This window comes from Eschrichtius robustus, chromosome 5, assembly GCF_028021215.1.
Source record: "Eschrichtius robustus isolate mEscRob2 chromosome 5, mEscRob2.pri, whole genome shotgun sequence".
NCBI classification, from domain to species: Eukaryota; Metazoa; Chordata; class Mammalia; order Artiodactyla; family Eschrichtiidae; genus Eschrichtius; species Eschrichtius robustus.
Genome location: NC_090828.1, coordinates 59,499,327 through 59,511,492, shown reverse-complemented (window position 1 = coordinate 59,511,492; position 12,166 = coordinate 59,499,327). Strand labels below are relative to the sequence as shown.

General features: G+C 39.2%; 1 long non-coding RNA gene across 2 annotated transcripts in view; it reads right to left on the bottom strand.

Moving 5' to 3' along the window:
- Window positions 1-3,747: 3,747 nt before the first annotated feature.
- The window catches only part of LOC137764861 (uncharacterized), a 37,918-nt gene continuing 29,499 nt past the window's right edge, over window positions 3,748-12,166 (bottom strand). For both annotated transcript variants that reach the window (XR_011074076.1, XR_011074077.1), the window contains exons 4-5: window positions 5,014-5,092; window positions 3,748-4,000 (exon numbers count right to left, since the gene is read on the bottom strand). This is a non-coding gene — a long non-coding RNA (uncharacterized lncRNA). The remainder of the gene's footprint in view (window positions 4,001-5,013; window positions 5,093-12,166) is intronic.

Below are 12,166 nucleotides of genomic sequence, written 5' to 3'. Positions count from 1 at the left end.
CAAAAGGGGGGAAGAGGGTGACAGCCCGCCCGGAAGTTCCGCCCCTCTTCTCCGCGCTCATTCGCCACCACGCTCTTCGTAGGCAGTGCTCATTGGCCCGGATGCCCGTTCGTCACTCGGCCAGGCGGCGCGCTTCCTGTTTGCCCCCCGGGTGGAAGGGGAGAGACAATGAGCGGTCGTGGCGGCGAAGGTTCCCGAGAGCGGCCACGGCTCGCCTGTTACCCCGCTGTGGCCGCCTAGTTCGCCGGCTGCCGCTGCCAGGCCGAGGCGAAGGCCTCTTCCACCTTACAGGCGCTCGGAGCAGACCCCAGCAAGCTGTAGGGGGGCTGAGCTGGGGAGGAAATCCGTCCCCGGAGGGCCCGGCTCCACTCGACGCTTCCTCCATCCCGGCGGCAGCCGGATCTCCCCAGGGCGCTCTCGGAGCCTCTGCTTCCCTGCGCTGCCAGGAGGCCGCCGCCGCTCAGCCCCGGGGCTGCTGCTGCGACCGCTGCTGCTACTGAGCAAACCGGGCCCGCCCCGCGAGCCCGGGAGGAGGGAGCTGGTATTGGGGGAGACACCCCCTCCGAGGCTGGAGGAGGATTTTCTCTCACACACGTTCAGCTCTTAGATTCAGTCTGAGCCATCTCGTTCCCATCCCCCTTAGCCCCTGGTTTCCCAGCCAGTCTCCCACTTTTACATATACTGGAAGCAGGCATTTTAAACAGAAAAGAAATCTCAATTCACCTCACAGATAGGAGAGCTTTTATTCTGGCCAGTGGCACCAAAGCAGACAAATGTATTTCATTTAATACGTAGTGCGTATATTCAAAAGGACAGGATCCTTTAAAAAAAAATTTTTTTTTCCAGCCACATACGCATTTTGTTGCACAAACATAAATTATTCCCTGCTTCTTAATCGACTTGGTAACAAGTGAAATATCTGAAAAAGCCCATCAATAATTGCCAGCATTTTTAAAATAGTGAATCTCAGCGAAGTATTTTTTTTTCTTGGAACATTTTAGTTATACTTTAATTCAAAATCCCGTTTTGCTTACTGGATTAGGTTAACACTCCTTAGCTCTTTGGCATCCTTGACATCCTGATGTCATCCTGGGTGGGAGAAATACTCAAGTTTTATGTGTGTGTGTGTGTGTTGCCAACTAAGAGACATCTCTGCCTATTACCTTTAGATCTAATTGCCAAGAGAGAGGTTAAGCTCAAGAGGTAGAAATGCTGTCCACCATACGCTTTTTGTTAGAAATCTGACTCCAAGAATTAGTGTTCCAACTGTGATTATTATATTTGTTTCGTAAATAAAGTTGTGCTGGGGGCTGGAGTTGTAAAGCCCAAGCACTTGAACTAGATTTTGTGTGCGCCAACTGAAAAGAATTTAAGAATTATGAGAGACAGAGCTTGCATCTCAGTTTTTATATTTTCATCTTCTCATAGGATCAGAAACATTGCATGGTTAATGGGCACTTAATTGTACAAAAGATGGAATTTCCAGGGAAATGACCTAAAAACCACAAACATGCAAAAACAAGACTTGAAATTCTAAATCTAAGGATGAAGTTGATGTCTTCTAACAGTGAGAACTTTTGTCTCATAAGTAGAAGAATCACTTTTTAAAGTAAATTGTATAAACCCTGTACCATTTTACACTTAAATTCTAAAGGAAAATTAAAGTGTTATAGGATAAGCTGGTTTTTGAAGAAGAAAAAGAGGGATGGGAGGCTTCAGGGGAGGACAAGTGAAAACAAGTGGAGTGGGAGAGAGGGAGGGAAGTCACAGTATTGTCACTCTTTCTACTTACATGGATGTAGTGGATAGAGAATAGCTCTTTCCCTAGAAGAGATACTTCAGACATTTTCAGGTGTTTTTCTAGGAGTGGGGATGTGTTTTATGAGTCTAAGCATACTACCTCCATGCCCCTTTCACAAAGTCTTAGTCTAGCCACCCATAGAAAGCAAAGTACTTGGCCACAGAAATTCAGTTCATTTCCTCACTGATACCAGTTGACAAGTGGAAATGAAAAAATCATTTTCAAACATTTTTGGTCCATAGACCATTCTGACAAGATGCAAAAACACTTCATCTAATCTAACTGAAGAAATAATAACCTACCAGAGCTAACTATTCTGCTTTTAATGCAATGCTTTTAAGAGACACATATACCAAAAGTATCACTACTACATAATCAGATTCAGAGGACCTGCTCAGACCACACTGAAAAGAGTTATTGTCATGGAATATCTTAAGAAGACTGGAAATGAAGGTAGTCTCTGGAAAGAACATCTTTTCTTAGCTATTCCAGTACTGTAGTCAAATCTTGAAATACAATTTGTGTTAATTAAAAGATATTTGTTGTTCGGTAGAAGACGGCCTCTCAATGGCACTTACTGCTACGTTACATAGGAACTCAGAAATTGCAGTTGCTTATCAAGAAGGGAAGTGCTGTGCTGGATATTATTTATACTTTCTCCTTTCCAAAGATGATTTGAGGAAGCTCTATGCTGGTCACTGTTTACATCACAGCAGGAGATCTGAATGTCACTTTATTTTCCCTTTTTTCTCAATTTCCTCACTTATTTTTTTAAATCTTATTTGTGTTTTTGTAAGTTAAATCCTTTGGAAACTGTGATGAATGTCAAAGGGCCTCAAAGACTTCTATAAACCCACTGGCATGACATCTTCACGCATCTTCAATCCCCTTTTTCTCTACAAAGAGAAGAGGGCACTAAATAATACTTGATTCACATCTGCAGGAGCCTAACCATTCTGTATTAAAAACAGCGACAGCCCTGGTTAACTGCACCACAGCTAAAGGGCTCTGCCCTTTCCTTCACAGCCCCTACTGCCTTTCTTCCCTTCTGAACATCTATTAAGTGAACAATATTAAATTGCCAATATTCACCCATTTTTTGTCTAAAAAGGTGGCAATTTTGTATAGTTCCACCTAAGTCAATGTCTATTTAACATAAAATTTGTTGCTATGATTGTGACCCTCCTTTTACCCACCTCTGAATCTCTTTAGCTTGTGTACACTGGATTTCAAAAATCTTCAAGTTTGTTCTACTTATGTAATCACTATCATATTTCAGAAGCATTCTAGTTGACATTGACTAGGTGTACTTAACCCCCTTCATATTTCATATCTTCCCTACTTTCTCAAAAATATACCTCAAAAGCCATGTCTCCTGTCTTATTTTTACTTAGTCTACCAAAACGGATAGCTTTTTGAGCTTTTGCTATGTGCCAACTCCTTTGCATCTTTAATCCTCACAGCCCTAAAAGGTAAGTATCATAGGTTCATCATTGTATAGATAAGGAAACTGAGGCTAGCAAGGTTTTGAGACTTGCTCAGTGTCATTTTCAATTAAATGGCAGAGTCAGGCTTCAAACCCATGCGTCAGTCTCACCAATCAGCATATCAAGTCTTCCTAAATGATCAACTGAAAAGACTCACTTACCCGTTATGTAAAAAATAAAGAAAAGAGAAAAGATAAAGGAAACACAATAAAGTAGATCAAACATACATATTTATAAGGAAGATCATTTTTAAAGCAAGTCTTAGAATGTGAACTCCTTGTGTTAGGGGTCATATATATTGAATGCTCTAACCAATACTGAACACGTTGTGGATGTTTAATTAATACTAAGCAGAAAGACTGTCAAGACAATTATCTTGTGGGAAAATGAATGATGAATTAAAGAATTACAATTAACCAATACATACTGTATGATAAAATTTCTTTGACCTTATAATAGTTCACCTCTTTCAAGATCAACTTTCCCAAGTGAGTTAGACCCTCATTTTCATTCAAGCTCCACACCAATGATACCACCATGGTACAAAAGGACTGATATTTTTACAATTCAAGAAATCCCATTCTTTTCATTCAGGCTGTTGACTTCCCTGGGTATTCTAAATTTTCTAAGTATCCGTAACACTTCTGAAGTCATCTTCATGTCAGTCCAGGAAGCTTAGTCCACTGCCATATTTCTGAGTTGTTGCAATTTTCTAAGAAAAGATGGATTATGCGTTTCTACCTTGTTAATAATCTGTCTTAGAAGAATATAAAGTGCTAGAAAGTATCTTGTGAATTATCTTTCTTAGAATAATATAAAAATGCTAGAAATTCTCTTGGTTGTAAGTTAGCAAACTTATGAGGTAGCTTTACTTAAAAATATTAACACTTAAAAATATACTTTAGGGACTTCCCTGGTGGTGCAGTGGTTAAGAATCCGCCTGCCAATGCAAGAGACACGGGTTTGATCCCTGGTCTGGGAAGATCCCACATGCTGCGGAGCAACTAAGCCCGTGTGCCACAACTACTGAGCCTGTGCTCTAGAGCCCGCGAATCACAGCTACTGAGCCCACGTGCGGCAACTACTGAAGCCCGCATACCTAGAGCCCATGCTCTACGACAAGAGAAGCCACCGCAATGAGAAGCCCGCGCAACACAACGAAGAGTAGCCCCTGCTTGCCGCAACCAGAGAAAGCCCGCGCACGGCAATGAAGACCCAACGCAGCCAAAAATATATAAATAAATAAATTTATTTATTTTTTTAAAAAAGATTATTATAAAAAAGTATATATATACTTTAATAATACTTAAAAATAAACCTGATGCCATTAAATTGTGGTGTCCCTCAATGATGAACAATAACCTTCAACATGAAGTGTATTCATAATCTATTTCATGATTAAATCTCTATCTTACAATGGAATTTTTTGTTTGTTTGTTTGTTTTTGGCCGCACGGTGTGGCTTGTGGGATCTTAGTTCCCTGACCAGGGATCAAACCCCGGGCCATGGCCGAGGCACCGAGTCCTAACCACTGGACTGCCAGGGAATTCCATTTTTCTATCCTTTAATCCTATAAGCCAGGCAGATCTACCAACTATTCTCAGAAAGAGCCAACAATGCCCAAGGCCTAGTTAGAGGAGGTAAGAGAAAGAGGAAAAAATAAAGAATGAAGTGGCAGAGAGCACATTGGATAGAACTGTAGAAAATATTGAAAACAGTTTTTACCTGCCTTGAGGAATAGAATTCTTCCAATTACCCAAAAAATGGCTGAAATGCTGCACCATGTCATCACTCCATTTCAACTCTAGAGTCAAGTAAAAAAATAAAAGCAATTATACACACACATATATTTATTATATATACAAATGTGTGTGTATATATGTGTACACATTATATACAGTAAAATGCACAGTGGTTAATAAATTATGGTATATTCATTAAATAACATTTAAAATAAATGAAAGATGATTCATCACGGATAAATCTCAAAAATAATAGTGAAAAAAAGTTATAGTAGGATAAACAGTATACCACCATTTATGTAAAGCTTAAAAACATACCGACTTATATTCTATACTATATATGGATACATGTGGAGTAAAACTATAAATCTTGCATGGGAATGATAAATACTAAATTTTAAATGTTGATTACCCTTGGTATGGAGAGAAGGATGGGATCTGAATGGATTTCATATTTCAAGTTTTTCTTAAGCTAGGCTGAGTACACTAGCATTATGATATTGTTCTCTATTACTACCCTTTTTGCCTGAAATATTTCATAATCATTATTCTAAACAAACAAACAAAAAGAATAAATTAATACATGAGTCTATGGCAGAGGTATTAAAATAAGCATGCCCAGGCAGCTGACTGACTGAAGGAGTGGAGGGGAGGGACAGAATGATTCACATATGACTAAGTTTTCCAGCTTTAGTAACTGGAAAGATGAGCTGGGAATAAAGAATATAAAAAATGGAATGGGTATGGGACGGACAATCATGAGTTTGATTTTAGATGTGTTGAGTTGCAGGTGCTAGCAGGATATTCATGAGATATCCAAGTTTACAGACTATTGTAAACTTGAACTCATAGCTAAAAAGAGAAGCAAATGCAGGGCAGGGATTTGGGTGCCTGTGAAATAACAGAAAATATATGTATTGCTCTCTGCCCCCTCCCCACGCCCCCAGCCCCGTTCCTGGCACAGAGCTCCTATCACTCTTATGATTTCCTAAGTGATAGGAGCACTAGGAGAATCTTTTGTTCAAATATCTGGTCTTTGACCCTGGATCTTGACACAGAGCTCCTAAATCCTTTGGAATTTCCTGGATGATAGGAGTATCTTTTGTTCTAATGAGCTGACTTTGAGTGGGCTCCTGGATGGGGGCCAATCACTGTAAAGACCAAGCCATGATTAGAAACTTGGAACTTTCAGCCCCACCCGCTATCCTCTGGAGAGGGGCTGGAAAATGAGTTAATAATCGGTCGTGCCTATGTGATGACGCCTCCATAAAAATCCCTAAAGTATGGAGTTCAGAGATCTTCCAGATTGCCAGATGCTAGGAAAGTGGCATGCCAGGAGAGGGCATGGAAGCTCCTAACCCCTTCCCCAAACCTCACCATACGTATCTTTCATCTGGCTGCTCATCTATATCCCTTATGGTAAATGTGTCTTCCTGAATTCTGTGGGACATTCAAGCAAATCATGAAACCCAAGGATGATGTTGTAGGGACCTCAACTTATAGCTGGTCGGTCAGAAGTACTGGAAACAATCTAAGACTTGCAACTGGTGTCTGAAGTGGGGACAGGCTTGTGAGGCTGAGCCATTAACCTGTGAGATCTGACCCTAATTCCAGACAGTGTCAGAACTGAATTGTAGGACATCCAGCTGATGTTGGAGAACTGGTTGGTGCGGGATTAAAAACACACATCTGGGGACTTCCCTGGTGGTCCAGTGGTAAAGAATCCGCCTTCCAATGCAGGGGATGTGGGTTCGATCCCTGGTCAGGGAACCAAGATCCCACATGCCGCGGGACAACTAAGCCCGAGCGCCACAACTACTGAGCTTGGGCACCTCAGCTAGAGAGGCTGTGTGCCGCAAAGTACAGAGCCCACGTGCTCTGGAACCCACACGCCACAACTACAGAGCCCACGTGCCCTGGAGCCCGTGCACCATAACTAGAGAAGAGAAAAACCCACAGGCCACAACTAGAGAGAAGCCCAAGTGCTGCAACGAAGAGCCCATTCACTGCAACGAAAGATCCCGCATGCCTCAATGAAGATCCTGCGTGCTGCAACTAAGACCCGACACAGCCAATAAATAAATAAATAAATAAATATTTTTTTAAAAAAACACACACATTTGGTGACTAGAACTGAAGTGTTCTGAGGATTATGACTGTGACGGTAAAAAGAGAAACAAGGAGTTTTTCCCAGACAAAGCCCTTAACATCTTCATAGACCTCTGTCCATTCTCCAAACATGAACAAGTCTCCCATCTTTAAAACCCCTCCATGTGACTCTGTGGTTTTCTCTAATTATTGTCTTCTTTCTTTCCTTTCCTTGTCCAAGGTCTCAATAACTTGCTCTCTACCTACTGCCTTCCTAATGCAATGCTACGTCAGTTTCTGTCCCTACCATGCTACCTGAAATTGCTCTTAAAGGTCTCCAATGACTTCCTTATTGCCAAATCCATGGATTGTCCCTACCCCGATTTTCATTCTTTTTCAGCATTTGACACTGTAAACATTTCATCCTTAAACTTTCTTCTCCCTTGAAAGGTCATCGGCTTTCTGGTTTTCTCTCAAATGAGTATTTCTCTATATCTTTGCAATGCTGTCCAATAAAACTATGATGAGGGAAACATTTTGTTTGCACTGTCCACTACAGTAGCCACTAATCACACGTGGCTAGTGAGCATTTGAAATGTGGCTATTGTGATCCATGAACTGAGTTTTTAATTGTATTTAATTTTAATTAATTTAAATTTAGATGGCCACATGTGGCTAGTGACTACCACACTGGACAGTGCAGGTTTAGGGTTTCTTTCCCTCCTTCCAGCTCCTAAATGATAAACATTACTCCAGACTCAGGTTTTGATTCCCTGAGCTTTTCTTTACAAGCTCATCCCCTGGAAGCTCGACCATTCCTGCAACTTCAGCCATCTCTAAATTCAATCCCAAATCTCTGTAGTTGTCTCCTGTCACCTGAGTTCCAGTTCCATAACCTCAAGCACTGTAAAGTCCTCTGGAATGTCTCACTTCCACCTCAAACTCAGAATGTTCAAAGCTAAACCTATAACCTTCTACAGAACCAGCTCCCCCTCTCCCTTGTGACATTCCTATCGCTGACAGCAAGGTTCTTGTTTTCTCAGATGCCCATACATGAAATTGCCTTTGACACATTTCTCTCTTTCTTCTCTCACTGGCAGCCAGTTACGAGGTGCTAACAAGTTTTCCTGCAGAATCTCTCTCAGCTACCCTCTGAAACCACAAAATTTATTGAACGCTATTCCATAAGATACTGCTTGGTCTCTACTGCCAAGAAGCAGATAATCCATTTAAGAGACAAAAGATAAACATACACAAATCCAGATAAAACAGAAGAGAAATAACAAAGTCTAAAGTCCACTACATACATTGCTAAAGGAGTATCTTCCAAATTCAGAAATCACTGAGCGTTAGACAGCTCCTTCTGAAAGAGATCAAAGGGTGCTTTGCCCTGTCTGGACTTCTGTAGCTCTAGATGGTACTCCAGACTTTCCTGCACCCTTCTTTTCTGCATCTGTCACCAAATTAACCTTCCATTGCCTCAAAAATGTTAGTGATTCTCATAATCTAACGCATACAAACCCCTCACTGCCCTATGTGTGTAATCACTCCTACCCCTGAACGTTTACTCACTCTACCACCAGGTTTGTCCTGCCCTCTCCCCCGTGCTCTTGCAAATTCTAACAAGCTTTTAAGTCTCAGTTCAAGTCTTAACCTCTTCCATAAAGCCATTGCTTCCAGCAATTAGTAATTCCCTTGCTTTTAATTTTCCAAGACACATAGAGTATGTACCCTTACTATTATGCTTAATTCATGACCACGTTGTCACCACTGTTTCAATCCTACATATTTTGTGCCCCAGCATGATGTCTCACCCTTCTTCTGTGACTTGTAAGCAGTGATTCTCAAGGAAGGAGAGGAGTATGATTTGAAAAGAAAATAACTCTTCATTTGTCCCACTGGGACTTTTTTTTAAAAAGCTATGACATTGTTATTTGAATTTCAAATATTAAAAGAAAATGTTAGATTTTTATGCTTTATCAAAAGAGACATGTTTGATATCAGTTCAGGAAACAATTCTATTTGTTGAGCAAAGAGAAGATAATCAACAAACATCTATTAAATGGTTCATTGGTTTCAATACACCACGAATTTGGATTCTGTTACGATGAAAGTCTCAGACATCTTATTTTCATGGAGAAACTGCTAGTAATATGACCTGCTGATTGTAAAGGGGCCACAAAACTAGCATTCACCAGCTGAACAAATCATCACAAACTTGTAAGGAAATCTTTAAATGTTTTTATTATATACCATTTGATATATATAAAATATGTGCAATATATATGTAAATTATAAAGCATAATAAATAATAAATTAGGTGACTCTACCACCTAATAAGATATTTCTCTTATTGATAGACTACCCAGAATACAAGTGTTCTCTCATCCCTGACAGCAAATGTCACTATTTTCTTTTTTTGGGCCGCACCACGTGTCTTGTGGGATCTTAGTTTCCCAACCTGGGACTGAACCTGGGTCCTTGGCAGTGAAAGCTCGGAGTCCTAACCACTGGACCGCCAGGGAATTCCCAAAGCATAATTATTTTCTCTAATTATATATATTCCAGTGAGTTATTTTTTTAGTCTACTACATTAAAAATACATGTAATGTTTTTACTTAGAATATTAATATTTAAATTCTATAGTCAATATTCCCTTCTTACTCATAGCATTTGAATTATTTTATTTCTAGCATGCTTATTTACTCACCTAATGAGTTTTCATTCTTTTACTCTATTTTGAACATTGTGATTTCATATTACTGTGAGATAATCTTTCTACTTCATATTTCCTCCACCTTGAATTGAATAAGCCACTTATCTGCTTCTGTTCCTAGTCTACTCAAGTCTTTTCATTCCTTCTTTGTATTGACTGTCCCTCCCTCTCGTTTTGTATAACAAGCTTACTGCATGTTAAGTCACTGACATATAAAATGAATAAAATTGGTCCTAATATTGATCCCTAGAGCTTTGTAATCCATCCATTCCAAACTATTCCACACTTTGATATCAAAGTCAATGTTTAATCTACTTAAGTAGTTCATTCTTACACCTTACTTCTCTAACTTCCAGATTAGTTATTTGTATAGTATTCTTTTCATGGTGCTTTATCCCAAGTAATTGGTTCATGGCTTCCCTCAGCTGATATCTGTTGTTAGACCCAGAGGTTATTTCACATAACTGAGGCAGATAAGATGTGAATTCATGCTGACTTTTTAAATTAAATCATAACTTTCTGATACTTTCAGTCATTGATTTCCTACAGAATTTACCAATGTCTTGTCCTCCATGAAATTTAAACTTAATAATTCTGAATCTTGTACTCAGGAGAAAAGGAATATTTAGGAAATGAACAATAATTTAATGAAGTTTTTATTTATTATAACTGGTATAGACATAGTCCGTAAGCATTTCAATGTCACCTTTATCTTGATTGATGAGTTCAAACATCTATTAAGAATCAAGAAGAGAATATTTGAATTACAATTGTAAAAAATCTAGTATAGTCCAAAATCCATAGAATTGTGCCTGAAAATGATGTTTTACTGTATGTAAATTTTACCTTGATTTTTTTAAATGCGAAGAAAAGAAGTAAATAGAATCTTCACTTTTAAAAATCTAGTAGAATACTGGAGTGAAAGACTCTATAAGAACAGTATAGGGACCTGTGCATAAAGGGGTTCAACCAGTCATGGAAACGTTTTTGAGAGGAGATGAGAGCATATGAACAAAGGCTTAGAAATGAATATTTCAAAAGTAAGTAAAATCCATGGATAAAGCAATGGAATGAAAGAAGTACAAACTTTTTAAAGTTTATTTAATGTATATTAAAAGTGAATACATTAAAAGGCCACTTGCAAACAAATATCTCTGAAAACACAAACAGCAAGATAATAAAAAGATGAGTAGTGTATATTTCATATGTAGGAAGTCCCTCTCCCAGGCAAACCAGGATGGTTAGTCACCCTACAATGTTAACACCTTATATTACCCTGGTACACTCGTCAAAACTAAGAAACCAGCATTGGTGAGTTACTACCAACTAAACTCCAGACTTTATTTGGATTTCACCTGTTTTTCCACTTATGTTCTTCTGTTCTTGGATCTAACTCAGGATACCACATTGTGTTTAGTTGTCCTGTCTTCGTGTCCTCTGACCTGTGACAGTTTCTCAGTCTTTCCTTGCTTCTCACGACCTTGACTCTTTTGAGGAGTAATTGTATTTTGTAGAATGCCGCTCTCAATTTGGGTTTGTCTGATGTTTTTCTCATGTTTAGACTGGTGTAATGGGCTTTGGGGCCCTAATTTATTTTTAAACTCTGCAAATGTCAGTGCTTATTTTCATGGTTACATTAGTCCTTGTGGACTTTAATTTCCTCAGAACATCATTTTAATTTTAAAAGGGGATTAAATCACTTGTCTAAGAGTCAGAGTGAATTTTTAATTCTAGAGAGAGTTCTCACATTACTATTCCACAAAGAGCAAAATCAAATTGCTTCAAATTCAAAAAATTCTTATTTAAAATTTGAAAACGATAGAGCTCATTGCCCAAGTTACCTTTGAAGCCATAAGGCTTCTTCCACTGGCACCATCCTCAGGGGATAAAAATATACCACCATTTGGCTAAATAAATAATGCTATGAAGGTTTATTTTTCTATTTATGAAAAGAAAATATATTCTCTGTAGAAAATTTATAAAACAGAGATGATGAAAACGAAGAAAAATTAACTGCAATTCCACTACCCTAGAAAAACCACTGGTTATAACTGTTAACTTTCTTTTATATCCTTTTAGTCTTCTTCTCTATCCATCAGATTTTCTTTTGTAAAAATTGGATTATACTGTTATATGCTAATTTTAAAAAATTATTTATTTATTTATTTATGGCTGTGTTGGTTGGGTCTTCGTTTCTGTGCGAGGGCTTTCTCCAGCTGTGGCGAGCGGGGGCCACTCTTCATCGCGGTGCGCGGGCCTCTCACCATCGCGGCCTCTCTTGTTGCGGAGCACAGGCTCCAGACGCGCAGCCTCAGTAGCTGTGGCTCACGGG